At 39.1% G+C, this 24,913-nt stretch overlaps 1 protein-coding gene across 3 annotated transcripts in view; it reads left to right on the top strand.

The window, feature by feature from the left end:
- FHIP1A (FHF complex subunit HOOK interacting protein 1A) overlaps window positions 1-24,913 on the top strand; it is a 235,112-nt gene that overhangs the window by 56,099 nt on the left and 154,100 nt on the right. For all 3 annotated transcript variants that reach the window (XM_059175474.1, XM_059175482.1, XM_059175466.1), the window contains exon 2: window positions 17,346-17,472. The gene's annotated coding sequence lies outside the window, so the exon portion shown is untranslated. The remainder of the gene's footprint in view (window positions 1-17,345; window positions 17,473-24,913) is intronic.

Raw genomic sequence — 24,913 nt, 5'->3', positions numbered from 1 at the left:
TTACTTATAGACACTCACCAGCCATCAAGAAGCTTATTGTGTGTCATTCAGCCCACCAATGTACACCGTGAGGTAGCACAGGTAAGAAGCTGACTTGAGTGATGGAGAGGTACTTGGTTTTTCTCTCTGATGACAAGTATGACATATGGATGAGACTGTGACTGTGCTTAAAAGAAGTTGGAATGTCCTATGTGGGACAGGCTCTAACTGCGTAGATCAGTGATTCTCAAAGTGTGGTTGCCTGGATCGGCAGCAGCAACCACTGACTTGTTAGAATGAAATTCTTGGCCTCTGCCCCAGGCCTGCTGAATTGGGCACTTTGAAGCTGGAGCCCAGCAGTTGGTATTTCACAGGCTTTCTGGGTGATTCTGCTCCCAAGAGCAATGCTTGAGAACTGCTACGGTTGGAGCAGTGATGATGCTAGGGATGGCATGGGGTATTTTTTTTTAAAAAAATTAATTTAATTTTATTTTTTCAGTATTCCAGCATTCATTGTTTATGCTCCATAACCAGTGCTCCATGCAATACGTGCCCTCCATAATTCCCACCACCAGGCTCACCCAACCCCTCATCCCCCTCCCCTCCAAAACCCTCAGTTTGCTTCTCAGAGTCCACAGTCTTTCTTGGCTTGTCCCGTCTCTGATTTCCCCCAACTCACTTCTCTCCATATCCCAATGTCCCCGTGTTATTCCTTATGCTCCACAAGTAAGTGAGACCATATGATAGTTGACTCTATCTGCTTGACTTATTTCACTCAGCATAATTTCTTCCAGTCCCGTCCATGTTGATAGAAAAATTGGGTATTCATCCTTTCTGATGGAGGCATAATACTCCATTGTATATATGGATCATATCATCTTTATCCTTTCATTTGTTGAAGGGCACCTTGGCTCTTTCCACAGTTTGGGGACTGTGGCCATTGCTGCTATGAACATTGGGGTACAGATGGCCCTTCTTTTCACTTCATCCGTATCTTTGGGGTAAATACCCAGTAGTACAATTGCAGGGTCATAGGGTAGCTCTATTTTTAAATTCTTAAGGAATCTCCACACTGTTTTCCAAAGTGGCTGCACCAACTTGCATTCCCACCAACAGTGTAAGAGGGTTTCCCTTTCTCCACATCCTCTCCAACACTTGTTTCCTGTCTTTTAATTTTGGCCATTCTAACTGGTGTAAGGTGGTGTCTCAATGTGGTTTTGATTTGAATCTCCCTGATGGCTAATGATGATGAACATTTTTTCATGTGTCTATTAGCCATTTGTATGTCTTCTTTGGAGAAATGTCTGTTCATGTCTTCTGCCCATTTTTTGACATGATTATTTGTTTTTTGAGTGTTGAGTTAGAGGAGTTCTTTATAGATCTTGGATATCAGCCCTTTTTATGTGGTGTCATTTGTGGATATCTTCTCCCATTCTGGCAAGGGCTATTTTTAAAAAATATTTCACTTATTTGGGATACCTGGGTGACTCAGTCATTAAGTGTCTGTCTTCGGCTCAGGTCATGGTCCCAGAGTCCTGGGATCGAGCCCCACATCAGGGTCCCTGCTTAGCGGGAAGCCTGCTTCTCCCTCTTCTACTTCCCCTGTTTATGTCCCTTTCTTTCTTTAAAAAAACATTTTATTTATTTATTAGAGAGAGAGGGAGAGAGAGGGAGCCAACGAGCACAAGAGAGAGCAGACAGCACAAGCAGAGAGTGGAGGGCAGAGAGACAGTGAGAGGGAGAAGTGGGCTCCCCAGGGAGCCTGATGTGGGGCTTGAACCCAGGGCCCTGGGATCATGACCTGAGCTGAAGGCAGACGCTTAACAGACTGAGTCATCCAGTTGCCCCCCCATGGGGTTATTTTAACACTGCTTCCCCTGTACCCCCACCATCTATAATGCTTTGGTGAACATTTGATGTTTTCTCCATCTTATATGAAGTCCTCAGCAACTTTGTCTTCAAAACAAGTATCCTAGCTCTGGTTGCCAATTAGATTACCACCCCTTGGTAACTTTTAGGTGGGAGTTTGGAAGCAGCCACTTCCGTCCGATGTATATGAACACTATGTTTTACATGTTAGGAAATTTGGTTGTTTACGAAATGGAATGATCTTCTGCTGGACCAACCAGGGCCTCATTCATTTGGATACTACTGAGGTCATTCAAGCATTTTAGTTTCATGTCTCTGGTGAGGGTTTGTTGGAGGATTCCCAAAGCAGCACATACATAATTATAATCATCGTATCTGCCTTCACACTGCAAACCCGTTCCCTTCCTCTTGTGTCTTTCTGATGAGCTAGGCAGTCCTTCAGAAGCCCGCAGCTGGAGATTCCTAATGTAAGATTCAAGAACCACCCTTGAGATCAGAAAAATAAGATTTCCTTTTGTGTATGGATATGAGTTTTAGTGAGTGGCAGGTCTGTAGCTTTCATCAGATTCTGGAAAGGATCTATTCCCCTCCAAAAAGCTGAATAACTCTTGCTTTAGCTGCTGTGGGATAATAGTTGTAAGAAATCTTCACAAGGTTTGCAGCCATTTGAGGTGGAAGAGTTCTCAGGGGGATTGGCAGTCCTAGTGTAGCCTGCCTTGTGGTCTCCTCAAGTATATCAAGTGTAGTGACACTAGTTCTTTACTTGTATAATTATGATTTTCTGTCTCTGGGCAGGAGGTAGGGTGCATACTAATTGAGTAGTTTCAGGTATAGTTTCTTTTTTATTTTTTAAAAAGATTTTATTTATTTATTTGACAGAGAAAGGCACAGCCAGAAAGGGAACACAAGCAGGCATGAGAAAGGGAGAAGCAGGCTTCCCGCTAAGCAGGGACCCTGATGCGGCGCTTGATCCCAGGACCCTGGGACCATGACCTAAGCCGAAGGCAGGCACTTAATGACTGAGTCATCCAGGTACCCCAGATACAGTTTCTTTAAAAGGTTTGATTGTGGGGAGTATATAGAGCAGGAAGATATTATCCCTGTTGATGGCCCTGAGGCTTAGAGAAAAGCATGAAATTATCACTAGGTTTTACCCGTCAGCTCAAGGCATTGGACACGCCCACTGGCTCATGCTCTGGTTACTTCTGAAGACACTTGGATGATGCCTAGACTAGTCTCAAAAGCTCACAATGGATAAAAAGACTGGTTGTTTTGGTGCATCTAAAATCACTATTCTTTCTCTAAAGTAAATGGATCATGTTAAAATTGTGGATTTCTTTTTTTGCAGTTCCTTATTTTCAAACAAAAATTGTGTGGCTCTCCTGTCCCCACTTCACAGTCAAATGGAAGCTGGCCCCAGCCCCTCTTGTTTCCTCCTTCATAAAGACCATAGAAAATCCTACCTGATCCTGTCTCTTTAGCATGTTGGGTCAGGAGAGGTCAAGTTCTCGGCAGCTGGTAACATCACGTCCTTTCCATTAGAATGTTCTCTGGGCTTCAAAGACTGGTGACCTTGTAACTTACACTACACAGCCGTAACATTGCACATAAAAAATTTGCTGTGGAAGAGCAGCAAATGTAAGATAAATTGAGAAGGGAAGGTTAGGGGAGAACTGTGCTAAGAGCGTCTCATAAATGAATTCCCATCCTAAAACCACAGCGATTTCTCTAAGTGACAAATGAACTTGTGATGGTGCTTTGCATTTTTAAGTAACATGTGGTAGGGTCATTCCATTTGTGTTTAAGCTAAAAGTCAGTGCCTCACTTTTTCCACTTGTGCTTTTGTCTAATGGTGTAGAAAAGAAAGCTGTATATGTGGGTATTGAATGTGCTTTTATTTTGTAAGTGCGTTGTGTCTGCCGTTCAGTCAGTCATGAGATTCTGTATGTTGAGGCAGGCAGACGTGTAAAAGGCGTCTGTACTGAAGGCTTAGGGCCAGCACATTAGGGCCAGGACTATTTGGGCTTTGAAAACGTCTTATAAAGATTCTTATTCTGAGTTGAATTACTCTTTCACTTCAGTAGGGTCACTGCGAAGGACATCAAGGTGTCAGTAATTTCAGTTCCCTGGCCTTGGGCGGGTAGATAAGGCATTAGTGAGGTGGAGTGGTGGTTCTTTCTTTCAAAGTCAGAGGTTTGATTATGACAATTAACTTTAAGTAGGTGACTCCCTATTTCTATCAGGAACGTGCATATTCATGTCACTTAGACTTTCCCTCTGAGCTCATGACTCCATATTTCTATCACAGATATGCATATTAATGTCATTTACACCTTTTTGTCATTGGATATCTGTATTAATTGGAGGGGTGGTACATGTATGATTTGTTGAATAGTGGTGAGAATACAGAGGAGCGGGTTCCCTCCTAGCAGTCTTAAAAGCGTCTGTCTAGTGAGACCCGATTGATCATGGAAAGTTCTTCATTTTTCAACTCACCAATGTCAGTAGGAGGAGTTTAGACTCAGTAATTAATAATATCTTTGCCCTCTGCCTCTTTCTATTTGAGGTTTTCATTTTCCTTCCTTGGTCTGTGGCCACATTGTGTTATTTTGCTCCAGGATTTTATTTTGTGGGGCAGAGACAGTGGCCACAATGTTAGTTCATTGCCCCAGATGCTGGCTGGTGTAGACTTTACTTTTCAAAGACAGAGCGCTGTACTCCAAGATCACCCCTTTTTTTTTTTTTTTTTTAAAGACTTTATTTATTTGACAGACAGAGATCACAAGTAGGCAGAGAGGTAGAGAAAGGAGGAAGCAGGCTCCCCGCTGAGCAGAGAGCCCGATGCAGGGCTCCATCCCAGGACCCTGGGATCATGACCTGAGCCAAAGGCAGAGGCTTTAATCCACTGAGCCACCCAGGCACCACCAAGATCACCTTTTTTACTTGAATGAGATTTTCTGATTTCTCGACCTCAGGGAAGTTAGTGAGTACAGACACTGAGGAGATTAAGGGAGGCGAGGGGCACGTTCTAGGCTCAGGACCTCCAGGAGCTTATTCCAAATAGACCGACTTGACATTTCTTGGAAGAGGCAAAGAAGATTGAATTACTTGAGGATAGGAGGGAGCATGAAGGAAAGCAGGCCTCTAGATTTCCCTGAATTTCCTTTTACCGTGGATTCTTGTAAGAAAAACAAACCAACCCACCCAGCACTCTGAATCTGTGCTTTGTACAGTGGACACAATCTGTTCGTGTCAACATAAAGGAGGTAAATTAGTTTCAGCGGCAGGCCAGTCACCTGACCTAGAAACATCTATAACCGGATGAGTATTTTGAGGTTGTGTATTCACCTGTCTGGACAGTTAAGGACTCTGGACGTATGGAGGGTTAATTTTAAAAAGCTTACTGTTCATTGTAAAGCATACTGCCTTTACGTTAGAGTCCAGTGACTTAGGTTCTGACTTCAAAATAGCTTTGCCTTGGCAACAAATACTGTATGATTTCACTCCTGTGGAATTTAAGAAACAAACGGGCAAACAAAAGGAAGAGGCAAAGCAAGAAACAGACTCTTGACGAGAGAGAACCAACTGATGGTTACCAGAGGAGAGGGGGAGGGGTTAAGCAGGTGATGGGGATGAAGACGGACACATGTGGTGAGCGTCCGCTGCTGTGTGGAAGTGTTCAGTCACTATATCGCACACCTGAAGCTCGTATCACACTCTATGTTAATGGCACTGGAAATAAAACTTAGAAAAATTGCTTTGCCTTAATAATCGAAACAAGGCTTTTCCTTGCCAGTTGACTTTTGACGTGTGTTTAAGGCCACGATCTTTTTGGTATTGTTTTAATAGAGATAAAATTTGCATAATACAAATGCTGTGAATATTTTCTGTCCAGAGAATTTAAGAAAGGTTAATTGACTTGACATTTGGTTCATTTATTTGAATTCAGTGGCTATAGGCCAGGCTGATATAAAGCCAGGTTCTTGCCTTCAAGGAGATCGCAGCCTCCCAGGAGGATAAAAACATAAATATTAAGAAAGCCATGTACAAGGTGCCCTGTGACTGCAAAGGATGTTTATTGCTCTTTCCGTTCTGAGCCTGCCTCCAAAAATGGTGGAATCTTTTCCTCTTGCTCTATTTTTTTTGTGGCAACTCGTCTCACTTTGTTTTAGTGTTCTCTGTTGGGGATTTCATATTAAGGTTAGCATTTTTTTCATACTTCTGAACATTTCTTGCTTCTAAGACTCAAAGAAAGAAATGTGAGTGGTGATGCCCCATGTTGGTCTGTTTCTAAGGATTATAAAACATGCAGTTGATATAATTTGATATAAAAAAGATATTTTTGGACGCTGGAGTGTAAACAGATTCTGCCAAACTTACTTTTCCTATAAGAAAATTCCAGATCTGTTTGCTTACTTAAGCCAGTCCTGTATTATATATATTTCTGTCTTTTTTTTTTTAAAGATTTTATTTATTTATTTGACACACAGAGAGAGAAAGAGAGCACAAGCAGGGGGAGCGGCAGAGGGAGAGGGAGAAGCAGATTCCCCGTTGTGGAGCAGGGAGCCCCACACAGAGCTTGATCCCAGGACCCTGAGATTATGATTGGAGCTGAAGGCAGACACCCAACTGACTGAGCCACCCAGGTGCCCCTATTTCTGTCTTTATTGTATGTTTCAGCCACATCTCCTCCCCAGACGCCAAGCCAGAAAGAGGTTACTTCCTGTCTTCTTTCCTTTGAAGTTTCCTGAAACTTTATCTCTCTCTCTCTTTTTCTTTGTTACTGAAATCTCTTGCATGTTTGCAAGTGGAATAGCAGTGCCTTTTCCTTTTATACTGGTAAATGAGGGATTAAGTAGACAATACTTAGAAAGATCTCTAGAATTCTTAGAGAAAGGACTAAATAAAATGAAATAGTATTTTGCAAGGTGAATAAATTATTTTCTTATATTAAGCTGATTTTTATTAAGGTGAATTTTTCTCAATGCTAATCTCTCTCTCTCTCTTTAAATTTAATACTCTGGCTTCTCTTTTTATAGTTAATGCTTTTAGACTCCCTCACTTCCCTATTCTAAGGCATTTCTGAACTGGCACAATTGTCTTTTTTTTTTTTTTTTTTAACTTAATTTTATAAAGTATGGTGTCTTTTAAATGTTACTTTAAAAAATTCTTTCATGGCTCTTTTTTGGCCCATGAAATGTAAAAATAGACTTCAATCGATTTCACTTTCATAATCTTATTTCATTAAAATCCTGCAACATGTTGGTCAAGTGCTAGTGTACAATTTTCAGAGCTAAATTTGAAACCTTAACCAGAGTTGTATTTTACCTTTCTGTGAGCTGCTTAAATGGCAGACTTCTCTGGTTACACTTTCCAGTTGTACAGAAAGGTCCTTTTCCTCCTTTCCCTCTCTGAACATCCGAGAGAGGCAAGGGGATACTCCGCGGGCTGGTTGAAGAGAGCCGGAGTTTGTCCAGTGCCCTGGAACTTCCTCCCAGCATGAAAGCTTGTATTTGTGGCCTACAAAGTGACGTTGTGTGGAAAGGGGAAGGACAGCTGTTTATTCTGGCCTTGACCAAGGTGAGAACTCGAGGTGGGAGATCTGAGCTTGGTGTCGGAGGGGATTTGGAACGGGAGCAGTCCCGTTTTGTTAGCGCTCGTTGAAGCCACGACGGAGTGGAGGAGCTATCATTTCAGAACTCATAATACAGCTCTAAAATCTTTTTCCTTTTGCTTGATGTATTTTAAGCAGTTGAATACATTTTCCATAAATTTTACTGCCTTCCATTTATCTTTGAATAGAAGCCAATGAGAGAAATATTTAGGAGGTTACAGACAACAATAGAACGAACTGTTAGAAAAGTCCTTTTGTGGCATTCCTCAAGTGTGTGCTGCTGGAAAAATGATTGTAATTTGATAGTGCAATGTTGGAAGATGATTTTATTTACTATTTAGAAAAAACATAAATGAGCCTTGCTTTTTAAATTCACAGGTTCAAAACATTTAGTTATGCCTCACTAGCTCAATCTTTGCTCATTATGCTTTACATTGATGGAATTAAATGGGACACATTGCGACGTTGGATCGGCTCCACAGTTCTAAAATACAGAATTTGACTGCATTCTGAAAAAAGTTGAAGACGCTGTTTAATAGAAATGGAGATTTGTGAAATTTTGTTTTTGGCCTCAAGTTTGTTCAAGAAAGTGTCCCAGTGGTAGAAGAGGGAACGAACATGAAGTATACTTACTTATAAATTGCCTTAAAACCAAAAAGGATTCTTAGACTTTGAGAGAGCAAATCATTTTTTCAAAGCCACATCCCTGGTGTCTGTCCTGGCCATAAAACGGCTAGTCTGTGGAGCGAGTGCCCTTCTAGTACTCATATATGCCAGCACTGGTAGTAAACACGTGTTTAATGGCATTTGGCCCTGAGGCATCCTGTTTTAATTTTCTGGATGTCCAAAGACATGTATGGAAGAAGGTCAGAGCTTCAGGATGCTTGCTGTGTGAGGTTCATAGGTATTGAGAGAAGAGCGCTGCTGCAGTAGAATGCCCATGATTTTCTTTCTTTTCTTTTTTTTTTTTTTTTTTAATTTAAATGCAGTTGATTAACATATTATTAGTTTCAGGGGTAGAATTCAATGATTCATCAGTTGCACACACCACCCAGTGCTCATCACATCACAGGGCCTCCTTCATGCCTGGTTATCCCATCCCCCACCCCTCTCCCCTCCAGCAACCCTCGGTTTGTTTCCTATGGTTAAGAGTCTTTTATGGTTCAGTTCCCTCTCTGATTTCATCTTGTTTTATTTTTCTCTCCCTTCCCCTATGATCCCCTGTCTTAAATTCCATATAAAAGTGAAATCATATGATAATTGTCTTTCTCTGATTGACTTATTTCACTTAGCATAATACCCTCTAGTTCCATCCATGTTGTTGCAAATGGCAAGATTTCATTTCTTTTGATGACTGAGTAATATTCCATTGTGTGTGTGTGTGTGTGTGTGTGTATATATATATATATATATATATATATATATATACCACATCTTTTTAAACCATTCATCTGTTGGTGGACTTCTGGGCTCTTCCATAGTTTAGTCACTATGGACACTGCTGCTATAAACATTGGGGTGCACATACCCCTTCAGATCACTACATTTGTATCTTTTGGGTAAATACCCAGTAGTGTAATTGCTTGGTCATAGGGTAGCTCTGTTTTTACCTTTTTGAGGAACCTCCATACTGTTTCCTGAGGGGCTGCACCAGCTTGCATTCCCACCAAGAGGAATTCTCTGGAGACCATCTTCTGTTTCTTTTGCTTATCTCATATAGGGACTCTACAGTTTGCTTCTTTCAATGGAGTCAGTAACTTGTGCTTTAGTGTTCATAAGATGATATGAGCAGATGGTCTGCAGCTCACCGGTAAACATTCTCCATCCTGCCTACTTTATATCAGAGGACTTCTCGCAGGCGGATCATCAGCAGAAAACCCGAGCTGATATCATCTTAACCCAGTGATCAATTTAATACCTCCAGCATTTGTCCGACCCAAAGTTTCTGTGAGTTTCTACCCAAAATGCTTATGTGAATCTAATTAAAAAGAAACCAGAGATAAACCCAGACTGAAGGCCCTCCTACCAAATAGCTAGCCTGTGCTCTTCATAAAGGTCAAAGGTGTGAAAGACAATGATTGAAGGAAATAAAAGAAAGATGAAGGAACTGTTCCAAAGACATGACATCTGAATGCAGTACATGATCCAGAGTTTTCTTTTGTCATAATAGACATTGTTGGGACAGTTGGCAAAATTTGAATGTTACCTGCAGATTGCCGTGTTGTTTTATTGATGTTTATTTCCTGATCTTTAGAACTGTACTATGGTTATGTAAGAGTTTTTAGGAAATACACATTGGAGTATCTGAGGGTTAAAAATAAATAAATAAATAAAAAATAAATAAATTATATGAGCATTTTCTATGCCTCAAATCACCGGTCATTTGTTTTAATGGTTAAGGGTAGGGAATTGAAAGATAGGCTGGCCACTGTGTGATTTTAGTTACATGGTCTCTTTAAGCTTTAGTTTCCTGTCCATCAAATGGGTATTCATGGGTGTGCCTGGATGGCTCAGTCAGTGAAGCACGCTACTCTTGATCTCCGGGTCGTGAGCTTGGGCCCCACTTTGGGTGTGGAGATTACTTAAATAAATTCATTCATTCATTCATTCATTCATTCATGTGGTCACTGGATGTTAAGTAATTTCTATGTACCAGGCCTGTTCTTGGTGCTGGGAAGTCAGCACTGATCAGTTAGCACTGATCAAAGCAGACACAACCCCTGCATTTCTGGAGCTTATATTCTACAGGGAGAAATGGAATATGAATTAATAGAAATGAAATCAACTTTAGACAGAAACAGTTGCTCCATGGAAAAATGAAAAATGGGGATGGAATGACACGATTAGAAGGTGGTTTCTTTCTGTTTTATGTGGGGCAGATAGGGGCACCCCTGTACCGAGGTGACCTTGGAAGCAGAGACATAAATGGGGAAGGGAATGATATATGCAGGAATCCGGGGAGAGGAGATCTCAGGGAACAGCAGGTCTGGCAGGTGCTGCCCCCGCCCTGAGGCCAGATGGTGTGTTTGAGGAGCAGTGCAGAGGAGAGCAGGAGACCCATGAGCGAGGGCTAGAGCAGCTATGATGGTGGCACCCAGCTGGTTGGGTTGCTTACAGAATGGAGTGAGAAAACACAATTAGTATGTACTTTGCACACATTAAAAGAATAATACACCATAATATATGAGGATTGTCTTAGGAATGCAAGAAGGATTCGGTGACATGGCGTTCATTATCTTTTTAAGTCTATCAGTAACAAAAATCGTGTTTTTATGGAAAAGCCATCTGAAAAAATTCAATATCATCTATTGATCTAAAAATCCCTCAAAATAGAGGAGGAAAATATCCTTAGCAAAATAAGGTATGTCTGTCTCAAGCCAAAAACCATTTTAGGCTTAATAGGAGATTTGAGAACATCCCCATGGAAGTCTGGAGCAAAATAGGAATGTCCACTATTTTTTACTGTTTATTAGTGCTGTTTTGGAATCACAAGTCAAGATAGTTGGACAAGAGAAAGAAAATAAAGTTACAAAGGTATAAAAGGTAATAATAAATATTACTTGCAAATGATAGGAATATATGACTAGAATACAAACTAATTTTATAGATACTATATGTCTGGATACCAAGACAGTTTCTCGACATCTATAGCTTTCATATATACCAACAATAATGAATTTGAAGAAATAGTGGAACAAAAGATCATTAGCATAAAAAAGGATAAAATACCTAAGAATAAACTTAAGAAATATATACAATGTATATGAAGGCACTTAATGCTCCCGAGGGATACAGAAAAGATACGAAAAGGCCTGTCCTATTCTTGAATATAGAGATGCTAGTTCTCCTTAAATAAATGTGTGTGTTTGATGTAGTTCCAGTGAAAATAACAAGAGGATTAAAAAAAATTTTTTTTTGGTGGGGGTTACTAAACAAATGTATTCTGTGTTCACATGGGAAAATAAGCATGTATAGCCAGGACAACTCTGAAAAAACCATTAAAACACATTGTAGGGGCACCTGGGTGGCTCAGGCAGTTAAGCTTCTACCTTCAGCTCAGGTCATAATCTCAGGGTACTGGGATCCTGCATTGGGCTCCCTGCTCAGCGGGGAGCCTGTTTCTCCCTCTGCTGCTCCCTCTGTTCTCTTTCTCTGTCAAATAAATAAATAAATAATCTTTAAAAAAAACCCAAACTCCACATTGTAAAGTGGGGTACCTAGGTGGCTCAGTCGATTATGTATCTGACTCTTGGTCTCACCTCAGGTCTTGATCTCAGGGTTGTGAGTTCAAGCCCCACTTTGGGCTCCATGCTGGGTGTGGAGCCCATTTACAAAAACAAAACATATTGTAAGGCTATAATAATTGAAACATTGGTATTACCAAATACCATATTTAGCATATGATAAAGATGACCTTTCAGATTAATTAGGGAAAGATGCTCTGTTCAATAAATAGTGCAATAAGCAGGTAGCCATTTGGAGTGAAAAATCTGTTTAGAGCAGGACCTCAAATGTTAAGCCAAAACCTATATAAAACAGATATTTAAAAAATAAGTTCTAGAAGGCAGCATGAGAAACTTATTTTATAATCTTGGAGTACATAGGTTCTTTCTAAGTAAGACAGAAAACTGAGAAGCCATAAAAGAGATGGCTTTGATCATATTACCCCCCCCCCCCACAAAAAACCCAACTGAAAAAATCCTGCATAAGGAAACCAAAAGAACAAGAAAATTGGGGAGAATGTTTGCTTTTCATATCACAAAGGGGGACTGATTTTTCTAATAAAGAGTTCCTACAAATCCCTGAGAAGTCCAGCCCTTCAGTAGACAAACGGACAAAGGATACAAATAGCCTTCTGGAAGGGAAATGACTGTGGCTTTGGCTTTTACACTCCACTCATTAAAGGAGATTTGCATGTGACAGCTACGTGGAGGTATCATTTACCACTATTAGATGGGTTTATAACCTACCCTGTAAAGGGCGTGAATGCAACACAGTAGCCCCTTTAGTGGGCCATCTGGCCCACTGAAATCTATCATATGAAAAATCTTCTATGTTTTGACTAGGAACTTCAGTTCTAGAAATTTATCCTAGATATGAATATGTTCTCCGAGATATACTATATATTCCTGTATAGTATAAATGTATCTTACATGCACATGCATATTACATGCATGAGAAAATGATTTATATACAAGATAATTATTGTAGGAGTGTTTATAATGGTTAAAGATTGGAAACAACTGAAATACTCCTCCACAGCAACTGAATAAAAACACTGTTACATCTGGATGTTAGAAACTGCGCAATCATAAAAAATATCAGTGAATCTCTTTATGTATTGTTTTGGAAAAATTGCCGGTATATGTTTGGTGAAAAATGTAAGGTACAGAACAGTGTATATAATATATTTATTTGTGTTAAAATGTTTGCTTGTTTATGAATAGATACAGCTTCTGGGGAGTGTAATTTGAATTTGAATACACCCCCACCACTTCTCAAAAAAAATTTCATTTAGCACAGTGCCTTGCACTTAGCACTTATGACACATTGTTGGTGGTGGTTATTTCCATTATAATTACAGGGTTCTTTTATTTCATGAGTTGATTTTTAACAGTTGGTTCTGGAAGAGGAAGCCTATCTCACTATAAATGCTGCTTAATGAGGGTCATACTCATATTATTCATCAAAAATGCTGTATGTACTTCCTGAAGTATGTTTCTTGGAGGATGTCAGTACAAGCTCCTCAAACCAAAGATGTCAAATAAGATTCGGGAACGTTCGATTAAAACTGAGCGGGCTTCTTTCCCCAGATTTTCTTGGAGCCTTAATACACATAATGTGCTTTGTGAATATTCAAGAGGGATATTTAGAATGCAATGTTTTCCAAATTTATTTGAATGCAGAACTTTGAACAGCAATGGTTACTCCTTTTTTATTTTTTTCCCTCTTTAAGAAGCGACCTTTGAGTAGTTGTCACTTTGGGAAACAGCACTTTAATACTTAGATTTTGGTTTTGTTCACCTTCATTATTCATTCTAATAAACTTGTTTTTTTGATTCATTCCTAAGATGCCTGTCCTCTCTCCCTGCCTGTTTTTCTTCCTCTGGGATATGCTGCAACTCACTAATTTATTTCTGGGTTAAGACCTTCCAAAAGTCATCCAACTTATACTGGGTTTCTTGGGTAAAGAGGAGACTCTATGTATCTAATGCAGAATCTCAGGGATTGATTGAATGGAAATTGAAGATTGAAGCTTAATGGGTTTCAACTTTTCCCAAAGGTTTAGGGTTGCTGGAGTGGAGGGGTGTGGGAGGGATGGTGTGGCTGGGGGATGGACATGGGGGAGGGTAGGTGCTATGGTGAGCGCTGTGAATTGTTAAGACTGATGAATCACAGACCTGTAGCCCTGAAACAAATAATACATTATATGTTAATAAAAAAAAAAGTTTTGCTGGTAACGGAAAGGAATAAGATCAACTTAATGGATAGTATAGTTTGAGGAATTGTGAGCTTAATGTGGAGAAGATAACATCGTTGTGGCTCAGAAGATATGGGACCTACCTCTGTCTTCACAGTTTCCAGCTATTCCCTCTTGAACAGGCTCCTTTGCCTCTTGTACTTCATTTTTATCATCTATGAATTCAGGGATTGGGTTTAAGTGCATCCATTTTAAGGCTGAGTTATTATATGCTTAATGGAATCAGTGAAGGATTATAAGACCACATAGAACATTTTGTTCTGCTCTACAGTGTCCACATGTGAATATAATCTATCTCAGATCAGCTCTTTTGGAGAATGAAATTATTCAATAATTAGCTCATAGTCAGTTGCATGTGTTGGAATGAACTTGTTGAACTTTTAGAGACTTCTGTTTTGATTGATCGATTTAATTACCTTGCAGGAAAGCACTTGATTATAACAGAGGTCAATTAATATAGTGCTATGGATAAATCCACACCTCCTGTGTAAATTCCTGCATCTGTTTTACTGATTATAGGGAGAGATTTATGATGTAGGTATTAATTATCCATCCCTACCCCTTGCCATATTCATTTAGTGGTTTTGCTAATACTTTTTGTGTATTCCTGTCTATTAACAGGTTTCTGAACTCAGCACAGCAGAGGTCTAAATTCATTGAATTCATGCCATCTGGAAATGAAGTTTAGATTTTGTTCTTTTGTTGAAATTAGGGATGTGACATCGCTGTCACACAGGAGTGTGAGCCTGAGTTTGATTTTATTATATGGAGGTAGGACATTTTGTTCAAAGGAGAGTACTTGCCTGAGCAGAGATTTGAGTGTGACTGAGTTGTTAACTCAGTCAACCCCACCCTCTTTTTAGTAGGAGAAATATTTTGTTTTTAAATGAGATGACAACCAAGAGAACTATCAAGACCCAGTGAATTTTAAAAGAGTCCTTTCAGTTTACTTGAGTTCTGTTTAACCTTGCTTTTGATGTCATTCTCTGTATTACTGTTAAAGGACTTGGCTTCCTTTGGAGTCCTGAAGTGTTGCTGCCAGGGAATCATGATGGTAAAATAGAAGTGGTTCTCAGTAAAGCACTCATCGATACACAGCGATGCCTTATTACCTAAGTAAAAGTGTATGTGTGAGCGCCTCAAAATGTTGAGTGTAAGTGGAGAGTATATGATAATGGACACTAAGATGAGAGAAGTATTTTTCATGAATTAGAGATGCCCTTTCATAATTCAGCAGTCACAGGATGAAGAAAGGTTCAAAATCACCTGTAAAGCATCTGGAAGCAATCTGTAATTCTTAAGAGGCCGTAGAAGAGCCTCTATCTCTCCCGTACATGATGATAAAACTGTTCACATGGGATTATGGAGAAAGTAGCATTCCATTCTTTGTAAAACCTCATGTGATGAAATTGCCTGACAAGTGATTATGAATTTAACTGTGATGTCCCAGATGCTTAATAAATGATTAATCGATTAGAGTGAAGAAAATTTTTTTTGAAAAAGATTGTACACCCCAGCTAGGGGTGGGGCTGCACGGGGAGGGGCAGAAGGAGAGGGAGTGAGAGAGTATCTTAAGCAGTCTTCACACTCAGCGTGGATCTCATGACCCTGAGGTTATGACCCCAGCCCCAATTAAGAGTTGAATGCTCAACCACCGAGCCAATCAGGCACCCCAAATTTTTGGTAGTTTTAAACAACAGAAATTCAACTGAATAAATTTGAAGATAAAGTAGCCTTATTCCACTGATTTATGAATTGGGCAGGATCCCATCGCAATAGAAAGGAACTTCACAGAGCTGTTCAAGAAGAAGGGTTTTTAAAGGCAGAAAGGGTGTGGAAAATGGAAATTATTAGCAAAGAATGCATTGTTTCAGGCAAGTTTGTCTTCCTAAGGGAGATGGAAGGGGTCTATTAGGTGGATTATCTCGGTGGTGCTCATTCAGCTAATTCCATGTTGACTGGCTAAAGGTCACATTCCTGAGGGGATTGTGGCGGGTTGAAATGCAATTAGGTTAGGTATTAAGTCTTGGTTTGCTGACAGGATTTAGCACTAGTGACTCCATTTTAGACCTGCTATCTCCTTTTAAGGATATGAAGAATTGATTTATTTGTATGGAAAATGTTACCTTTTATTCTTTAGTCTCATATTCACTCTTCTTCTGCCTGGTCATTACCGCCACTGTGCCTGGTTTTAGAGGTTTAGGTCACGCTGAGGTCTTCCTCCCAAGACACCCCCATTTTTTTTCCGCTTTCTTGAAATATTTGTTACAAGAAAAGGTATTACCTTCTAAGCCTTTGAGGCACCTGTAGGTCAAACACACAAAAACCTCTGACAGTCATTCTAGGAAACCATCTTTTAATATATTGGACTGTTGCAGAAAAATTATTGCATTCATGGGTGGTTCATCCTTGTTACACAGAGATTTTGAAAAGATCTATTTGTTATACTACACTCTGACTTGAATTACTCACCTTAACCCATCTAAGTTGGGGAAATAGTTTACCTAATACTTATAACTTGATTGAAACAAATTGTATCTTATTTCTTGCTTTAGCATAAGTAGTTGTGATTATATATAATTACAACATTGTACTCTGCTTTTTCTTTATATGATAAATGGTATTTTCCATTTTATTATAAACTCATAAAAGTTTTGATGGTTAAGTAAACTATGTTATATCAAATTTACTTAACTCTTCCCCAGTTACTAGGCATTTAAATGGTTTCCATGTTTTAAGTGTAAGTGTGAATGTGTATGTGTGTGTATATATATATATATACATATATATATTTTTTCATTTTATTTTAATTCAAGTATAGCTATCATACAGTGTTATATTAGTTTAAGTTGTGCAGTGATTCAGTACTTCCATATAACCCCTGGTGCTCATCAGGGCAGGTGCCCTCCTTAGTCCCCATTGGTGTGGTTTGAAGTGGTGTTGGGGCACCTGGTGGCTTAGTTGGTTCAGCATCTGACTATTGGTTTCCGCTCAGGTCATGATCTCAGGATTCTGGGATCGAGTCCTGCATGGGGTTCCATGCTCAGCAGGGAGTCTGTTTGAGGATTTCCTTGCCCTCCCTCTGCCCCTCCCCCTTCCCTCTCTCTCTAAAATAAGTAAATAAATCATAAAAAAAAAAAAGATGAAGTGGTGGGGTTCAGAGCCAACAGCCTTGAAAGAATTCTTGTGATGTTTTTGGTGCAAAAAAGTGGTTTTATTAAAGCACAGGGACAGGACTTTTTGCTTTTAATTTCCTTGATGATAAAGCTAAGTGCAGTCTGAGGAGAACCCACTCAGCAACCACAAATGGCAGTAAAAGGAAGGGAGACAAACTTGAGGATCTTAGATTGGGTTTCCTAGTTTCTTAATGATAGCAGGATATTTTTTTAATTCTTTCCACAGATCTTGGAAGCCTTCTTCTGGGAGTTTCCAGAAGTGCCCAGTGTTGGAGAAATCTTTTCTGTCGCTCTGGTACAGTGGAGAGAGCAAATACAGCTCAGCAGTAGGCTCCTGAAGAGAGCAATCACAGGTAATGTCTTACTACTATTGATATGAATTTAGTCATGTTCAATAGCATCCTTTAAAAAAAGCCTACTTGAGCTCACACATCCAAGTCAACATGATCTTGTTCAAAACCATTTTTTTTTGAGAGACTGTCCTCTACTCAAAACATTAAAATTTATTTATTTTTTGGAATAGCATCTTAATCCTCTGGTGGCATTCTCTGTGGTGGCAAATCTTAACCCTGTGGGGCATGTTTGGGAAGTTGTTGAAACTCCTTTAGCGCTAAGGTGGTGAATCCGGGGGGCTCTAATTTTGATCAAAAACCAGACAGTGCAGTGATATAATGAAAACAGTTTTCCTTTTTATAATTTGTGTGTTTGAAGGCTTATACACTGTATTGAAAGCTGATCCTAAGAAGAGGTGATTCTAGGTTTCAAACAATGGCAATATTGTTAAAATAAGCAATATGTTTTTATAAGCTTACAGAGGAGCATGTGCTGTTTATTTGACTATGTAAATAAATGCTGATATTCTTTCTTATTAAAATCAATCAATCAATCTGTCAGCATTGTAGAAAGGGCTCCTGTATTGATGAGGTTCAATAAGATGAGATCTAAACTTCCTTATAAGGTATACCTCTGAGCCAGTGTAATTTGCATCTTACTGGTGGTGTGTTTTGCATTGTTACTCCAAATATTATTAGAGTGTTTGTTAAAAATGCACATTAAAAATTCAAATTATTGGGGCGCCTGGGTGGCTCAGTGGGTTAAGCCTCTGCCTTTGGCTCATGTCATGATCCCAGGGTCCCAGGATCGAGCCCTACGTCCGGCTCTCTGCTCAGCAGGGAGCCTGCTTCCCTTCCTCTCTCTCTGCCTGCCTCTCTGCCTACTTGTGATCTCTCTCTGTCAAATAAATAAATAAAAATCTTTATTAAAAAAAATTCAAATTATTAGGTCCCCGTTTAGTATATCAGAACCAGAATGGGAGGGGGAAGGGTTTGGGAATCTGCATGTTACAGGAGCTGTCAATGATTGACACTCCCAAGGTAGTAAATTCATATTTCTATCTCATCTTTGTGTTTTTTTTTTTATGTAAAGGTGTTACTTAGTTATTTCTTTGATTTTTGCTTTGAATAAAATAGCACAGGACTATGTTCTCTCTTATTATTAGATCAAATTGAGAATGTAATTGAATAAAAATGTACTTTGAACTCTATATCTAAATTCAGAATGGATATATTTTTTCCTTAGATGCTAATGGATAAATCTGATTTTGACATCTAGATGCCAAACACTAAATTTCATGAAATATCTGCTCTTTCAATTTGCTAATAAGTTGTATCTCAGGTCTCTTATTCAATTGTGGATGGTCAAGAGCAGTGGGGAAGCATTGGAGGCCCCTGGTCTGTGCTGCGCTCACTTAGCATCCGGCCCAGTTTTTTTTTTTTTTTTTTTTTAAGATTTATTTAATTTTTATTTTAGAGAGAGAGAGCGCACATGCGCAAGGAAGTAGTGGGGGAGGGGCAGAGGAAGAGAGGGAGAGAGAGAGAATCTCAAGCAGACTGCCTCCGAGCACAGAGCCCAATGCAGGGCTCTATCCCAGAGCCTTCAGTTCACGACCTGAACTGCAGTTAAGAGTCAGGAGCCCAACTGACTGAGACAGCCACCCAGGGGCCCCAGCCCAGCATTTTTCAGTAAACCTTGTGAGGAAAGTTTTGCTGTGTGATTCATGGTTAAAACAGAAAAAATACAGTGTCCTGAGATTTTATGAAGCTCTTTGAACCCCTCAAATGAAAGGGAGTATTAAAATGAGCTGAAATAGTAGCCTTTGATATGAAGTTATTTTCATTACCATGTACATTCTTTAGTAATTATTCTTATAAATTTATTAATTTTAGGGAATGCACACCTTGTGTGCAAAGTGTTATTTTTTTTAGATATTATCAAGGGCACAGATTATACCTTTACTTTAAAAGATATGTACAACTATAGCATTCTGTGCATGTTAATATTGAGACATAATTACTTAATCTAAAATAAAAATGTGTCTATAGTTTCCTAAGTAAAGGCTATTACCTTGAGATGCTTCTTTCTTCAAATATTTATTAGTATGAAGTATTCCATTAAGTTTATACCTTAAAATTGTGTTAAAACATACCATGTAAAATTGATCATTTTTACCATTTTTAAATGTATATAGTCCAGTATTATCAAGTACATTCACATTGTTGTGCAACCAGTTTCCAGAATGTTTTCATCTTGCAAAACTAAAACTATATTGAACAACACATCTCCGTCTCCCTTCCCTCAGTCCCTGGAAACCACCATTCTATTTTCTGGCTTTATGAATTTAGCTGTTCTAGATCACTCATGTGTGTGGCCTCATATAGTATTTTTCTTTTTGTTAGTGGCTTGTTTCACTTAGAATAGCATTTGTCCATGTTGTAGCATGTGTCAGAATTTCCTTACTTTTTAAGGCTGAATACTGTTCTACCATATTTTGTTTATCCTTTCATCAATTGTTGGACTTTTGTGTTCCTTCCCCTTTTGGCTGTGGCAAATAATGCTGCCTGTACATAATAAATATGGTATATAAATATGTTTGAGTCCCTGCTTTCAGTTATTTTGGCTGTCTGTATCTAGAAGTGGAATTGCTGGATGAAATGGCACTTCCATGTTTGATTTTTGGAAGCCCTGTTTTCCACAGCAGCTACATCATTTTACATGCCCATCAGTAGTATCTAAGAGTTCGAGTTTCTCCTCATCCTCACTGACACTGGGCTTTTGTTGTTCTTTTGTTTGGTTGTTTCTTGACAGCAGCCATCCTAATGGGTATGAGGTGGTATCTTGAGGTTTTCAAGGAATTTTCATTTCCTTAATGATAAGTGATGTTAAAGATTTTTCATATGCTTTTTGGTCATTTGTATACCATTTTGGGAGAAATATTTAGAAATATTTTAATTGGGTCATTTGTCTTTTTGTTGTTGATTTGTAGGTTTTTTTCTCTCACATATTCTGATGTTCACTGTTTATCAGATATAGGGCTTGCATGTGTGTGTGTGTGTGTGTATAAAATCTCCCTTTTGGTGGGCTGCCTTTTTGTTCTGTCCTTTGATGTACAGAAGTTTTAAATTTTGATGTAGTTCAGTATGTCTCTTTTATGTAAAGGTGTTACTTAGTTATTTCTTTGATTTTTGCTTTGAATAAAATAGCACAGGACTATGTTCTCAAGTAGCTTATTATTAGATCAAATTGAGAATGTAATTGAATAAAAATGTACTTTGAACTCTATGTCTAAATTCAGAATGGATATATTTTTTCCTTAGATGCTAATGGATAAATCTGATTTTGACATCTAGATGCCAAACACTAAATTTCATGAAATATCTGCTCTTTCAATTTGCTAATAAGTTGTATCTCAGGTCTCACTTTTGTTGCCTGAGCAAATCAACGTCATGAAGCTTTCCCCCCATGGTTTCTTCTAAGAGTTTTATAATTTTAGCTGTTATTTTAGGTCTTTGATCCATTTGGAGTTAATTTTTGTATATGGTGTAAAGTAAGGTCCAACTTCATTCCCTTGCGTGTGAGTATCTGGTTTTACCAACACTCTTTGTGGAAGCAAAGTTTATACTTTTTTTAAAAAAAGATTTTATTTATTTACTTGAGAGAGAGTGCGTGAGCTGGGGGTGGAGGTGGGGGGACAGAGAAGCAGACTTCCCGCTGAACAGGAAGCCTGACGTGGGGCTTGATCCCTGGACCTGAGCCAAAGGAAGACACTTAACCAATTGAGCCGCCCAGGTGCCCAGCAAAGTTTATACTTTTAAAGACAGTTTAGGTTAAGGAAAAGAAAAGCAGATCATAAATGGCTGTGTTGCATCTATGTAGGAATTTCCAGAAAGTCCTCTGTTTATAAATAAGAAGATATTTCAGAAACAATAGGGCATTGCATAGACTTGAAGCCCACTTTAAACTAAGACTTAGTAAATGTAGGTTGGCATAGAGCTTGTGTTTAAATTTTATGCTTGTTAATTGGTGGACAGTGACTTCTTTTTTTTTTTTTTTCAAAGATTTTATTTATTTGACAGAGAGAGAGAGATCACAAGTAGGCAGAGAGGCAGGCAGAGAGAGAGAGGGAGAAGCAGGCTCCCCACTGAGCAGAGAGCCTGATGCAGGGCTCGATCCAGGATCCTAAGATCATGATGTGAGCCGGAAGCAGAGGCTTAAACCACTGAGCCACCCAGGTGCCCCTGGACAGTGACTTCTTATATTTGGGCTTTGGTTATGGTAAACTCTGAGTTTTGGTTTTTAGGTATTGGGTGTGTATGTGTGTCTGTGACCTGTTATGGTTTTTTTTTTTTTTCCAGTTAACTCTGGCCAATGAAGAGTCCTCTAATGTTTTAGGGAGCTTTAGTTTCAACTAAACATAAACAGAGTCAACCTTTTCATGGTAAAGAATAACCAGTAATGAGTCCTGGGGAAAACCTTCAGCCTGCTCAAACCATTCACCTGTCTGTGTAGCAGAAGTTATTTGGAACCTATTTTTGCCTCTTAGCTGTAAAAAGCAGTATGTGTGTTGACAGAACGATATTTACACTGGTTTTGAAAAGGTCAAAACCCAGATATTGTACTCTTAGAAGTGAGGTTATTTTTGGGAGGTGAGGAGGGTATTGGACGCTGAGTGGGAAGAATATAAAAGCAACTATATGTGACTGAGAGGACAGCCTGGGCAAGGTACTTAGAAGGTAGAGGGAGCAGCTTAGGTGGGTGTAGGAGTCCCATGGAAAATGAAAGGATTGAACACTTTAGGTATATTACTTTCTTCGGAGGAAATGATAGCAGATACTAAAGGTAGCACAGCAAGTACCATAAATGGAAAATGGGTTTGAAAGGAGTTGGGAGATAATATGATATAAAATGTGTCTGATGGTCCTGAGGAGATGCTGTCAGGGGAATTCATCTGGGTACGAATTTTGGACGTGTTCTCGGAACAGTGAGACAAATAGCAGGGAGATAGAGGCAATTACAGGTATCCTGAGCTGTTGAGAGAATTGCATATTTGAATATAGTATTTCAGGGTTAAGACTTGTCTACATGAGAAAAGAGTAGCAGTTAGATCAGCACTAGAATGCTGTCTTTTGCGGTACTACTGGATATCTGAGTCATGCAGGATTGGGGCGGTAAGTGAGGAATGTTTCTCTGTGGCTCCCAGGGCTCTGTGCAGGACCAGTGGGAAACAATTTTCAAAAGTGGTTTTGAAATTAAAAAAAAAAAAAAAAATCTAGCTCAAGACCGGTTTGGGACTAGATTTCCTGAGTTGACTAAAATAGAAAGATACTCAAGATGACATCTTAAAAGACAGATAAATTAAAAAGACAAATAATTAAACCAGCTCTTGAATGTTATTCTGAAATTTGTTCATTCTGCATGTACCTTTTCCTAATTTATAGATTTTACAATCGGGATCTATTTTTACCTTCTTTTGTGAATTTGGTCTTTTTCTTTATTCAGTTGGTTTTGTTTCTTAACATGTTCCCTGACCCTTGTAATTCCATCCTAGCTTAGTCTGGATCTTTTCCAGCTCTCTATGTGTCTTCCAATTTACCAGAATGGCTTAGAATAAATGTATGTAATTTATGTTTGGTCATGTTTTCTATTTCATTTCAACATGATTCCTGAAACACTTTGCCTTTTCTTGGTCTTTAAGGGTTCAGACCTGTATTGAATCGATGTACACAGAGGAGAGTCTCTAATGACTCTGCTGCAGACCAGAGGTTGTCAGAGTGTGGTCCCCAGATGAGCAGCAACAGCCTCACCTGGACACTTGATGGAAATGGAAATTCCAGGGTTGATTCAGAAATTCTGGAGGTAGAACTTGGATATTTATATGTTACAAAACCTCCTGATGATTCGGATGCATAGTAAAGTTTGAGAATTGTCCTAGACCCTCTCATAGCTGTGTGCTGTTGTCCAATTCGGATGCATATTAGAGTTTGAGAATTGCCCTAGACCCTCTCATAGCTGTGTGCTGTTGTCCAAGCCATTCACATTCTTTCACCCTTGGTCTCCCAATCAGATAAATCAAGGGTTCTCAAATGTTAGCGTGCGCATAAATTATCTGGTGAGCTTATTTTAAAAATTTCAAAAATCAGTAAATTTTTCTAACTTCATACCCTGAGATTCTGATTCAGTAGGTCTTGGGATGACTCCACTATCTGCTTTTTAGCAAGTTCTCATATCTGCGATCTGAACCAGTGGGTGTCTCTGAGTTTCCTTCAAGTCCTGAAGTATATGGTTTAAAAATAGCTTTTTTGGGTTGGGGGGTTCAGTAACTGAAAGCTTGGAGGCCAGAACTTTTTTTTTTTTTTTTTTAAGATTTTATTTATTTATTAGCATGCTGGTGCTCTGGCTAGAACTTTATTTGTAAAATGCAGTTGGGATTATTTTTCACTGAAGTCATTATGTTCTGACTTCTTATCTTGAAAAATCTTACTCTTTCTTGCCTATTTAGATTACTATATGAGATTTTTCTGAGGCTTATCCTCATTAGTAAGGCAGTTTGCTCGCTAAAAGAGCTTTCTGACTCTTACCAACTGGAAGATTTTATTATGTGGTTCTTCTAGGTAATTTATAAAAATAATTAATAAACTTTAAACACTGGCTCTCAGGGATTACTGCATTTTTTTGAGATCTTTTTGTCCCTACCCTTTATTTCTAATCTCTGAGCTTGTTCCCTGTGTGTGCTGCATTCCCCTCCTCTGACTTCTGAAGGAGTTCAGATCAAGCCTCCCTAAAATGTGCCACTTTGGCATGTGGATTACTTTGAGCTGAATTCAGTTAAGGCCAAAAGAGTCGGGAAGAGCTTTTACCTCCCCCTTAGCTGCCTAAAAGAATTTATATAGAGGGCTTGTTCCAGGAAGAGAACGATCACCAGAGATAATTACAAAGAATATGGTCTAGCTGTGGTAAGCTGGGGGGAAGGCCTGGAGATCAAGTTCCTTTTCTGTGTCCCTCTGTCTCTGCATGGCGTGGAAAACATTTGTTTACCAAATATGAGCTCTTCCCATTCTTCTGTAAATTGTCTTTCTCCCCTTCAAAGTCTCAGACCCTAACCCCCTTCTCCTTAGCTCAGGTTGGTATATAAACCTCAATTGCCCAACAGTCTGTAAGTCACATATTTTGTGGTGGGGCTCCTGAATGTACATAATGAAATTTGTTTTTCTCCTGTTAATCTGTCTTATGTCAATTTAATTACCAGACCAGCCAAAAGAACCTAGAAGGGTAGAGGAAAGATTTCTTCTTCCCTCAGTGTCATTCATATTTTTATTTCTTCAATTTTTATGGTACAACCTTACTAGAATGATTTTTTGTGAGTCTTCCTCTTTTCTCAGTGACTGCTCCTTCTCAGTCTTTTCCCCTGAATGTCAGTGTGTTCTAGGGGCTATGTAAATTCTTTCCTCCGTGTCTCAC

Source organism: Mustela lutreola, chromosome 1, assembly GCF_030435805.1.
Source record: "Mustela lutreola isolate mMusLut2 chromosome 1, mMusLut2.pri, whole genome shotgun sequence".
Classification (NCBI taxonomy): domain Eukaryota; kingdom Metazoa; phylum Chordata; class Mammalia; order Carnivora; family Mustelidae; genus Mustela; species Mustela lutreola.
This window is presented reverse-complemented; position numbering and strand designations above follow the sequence as displayed.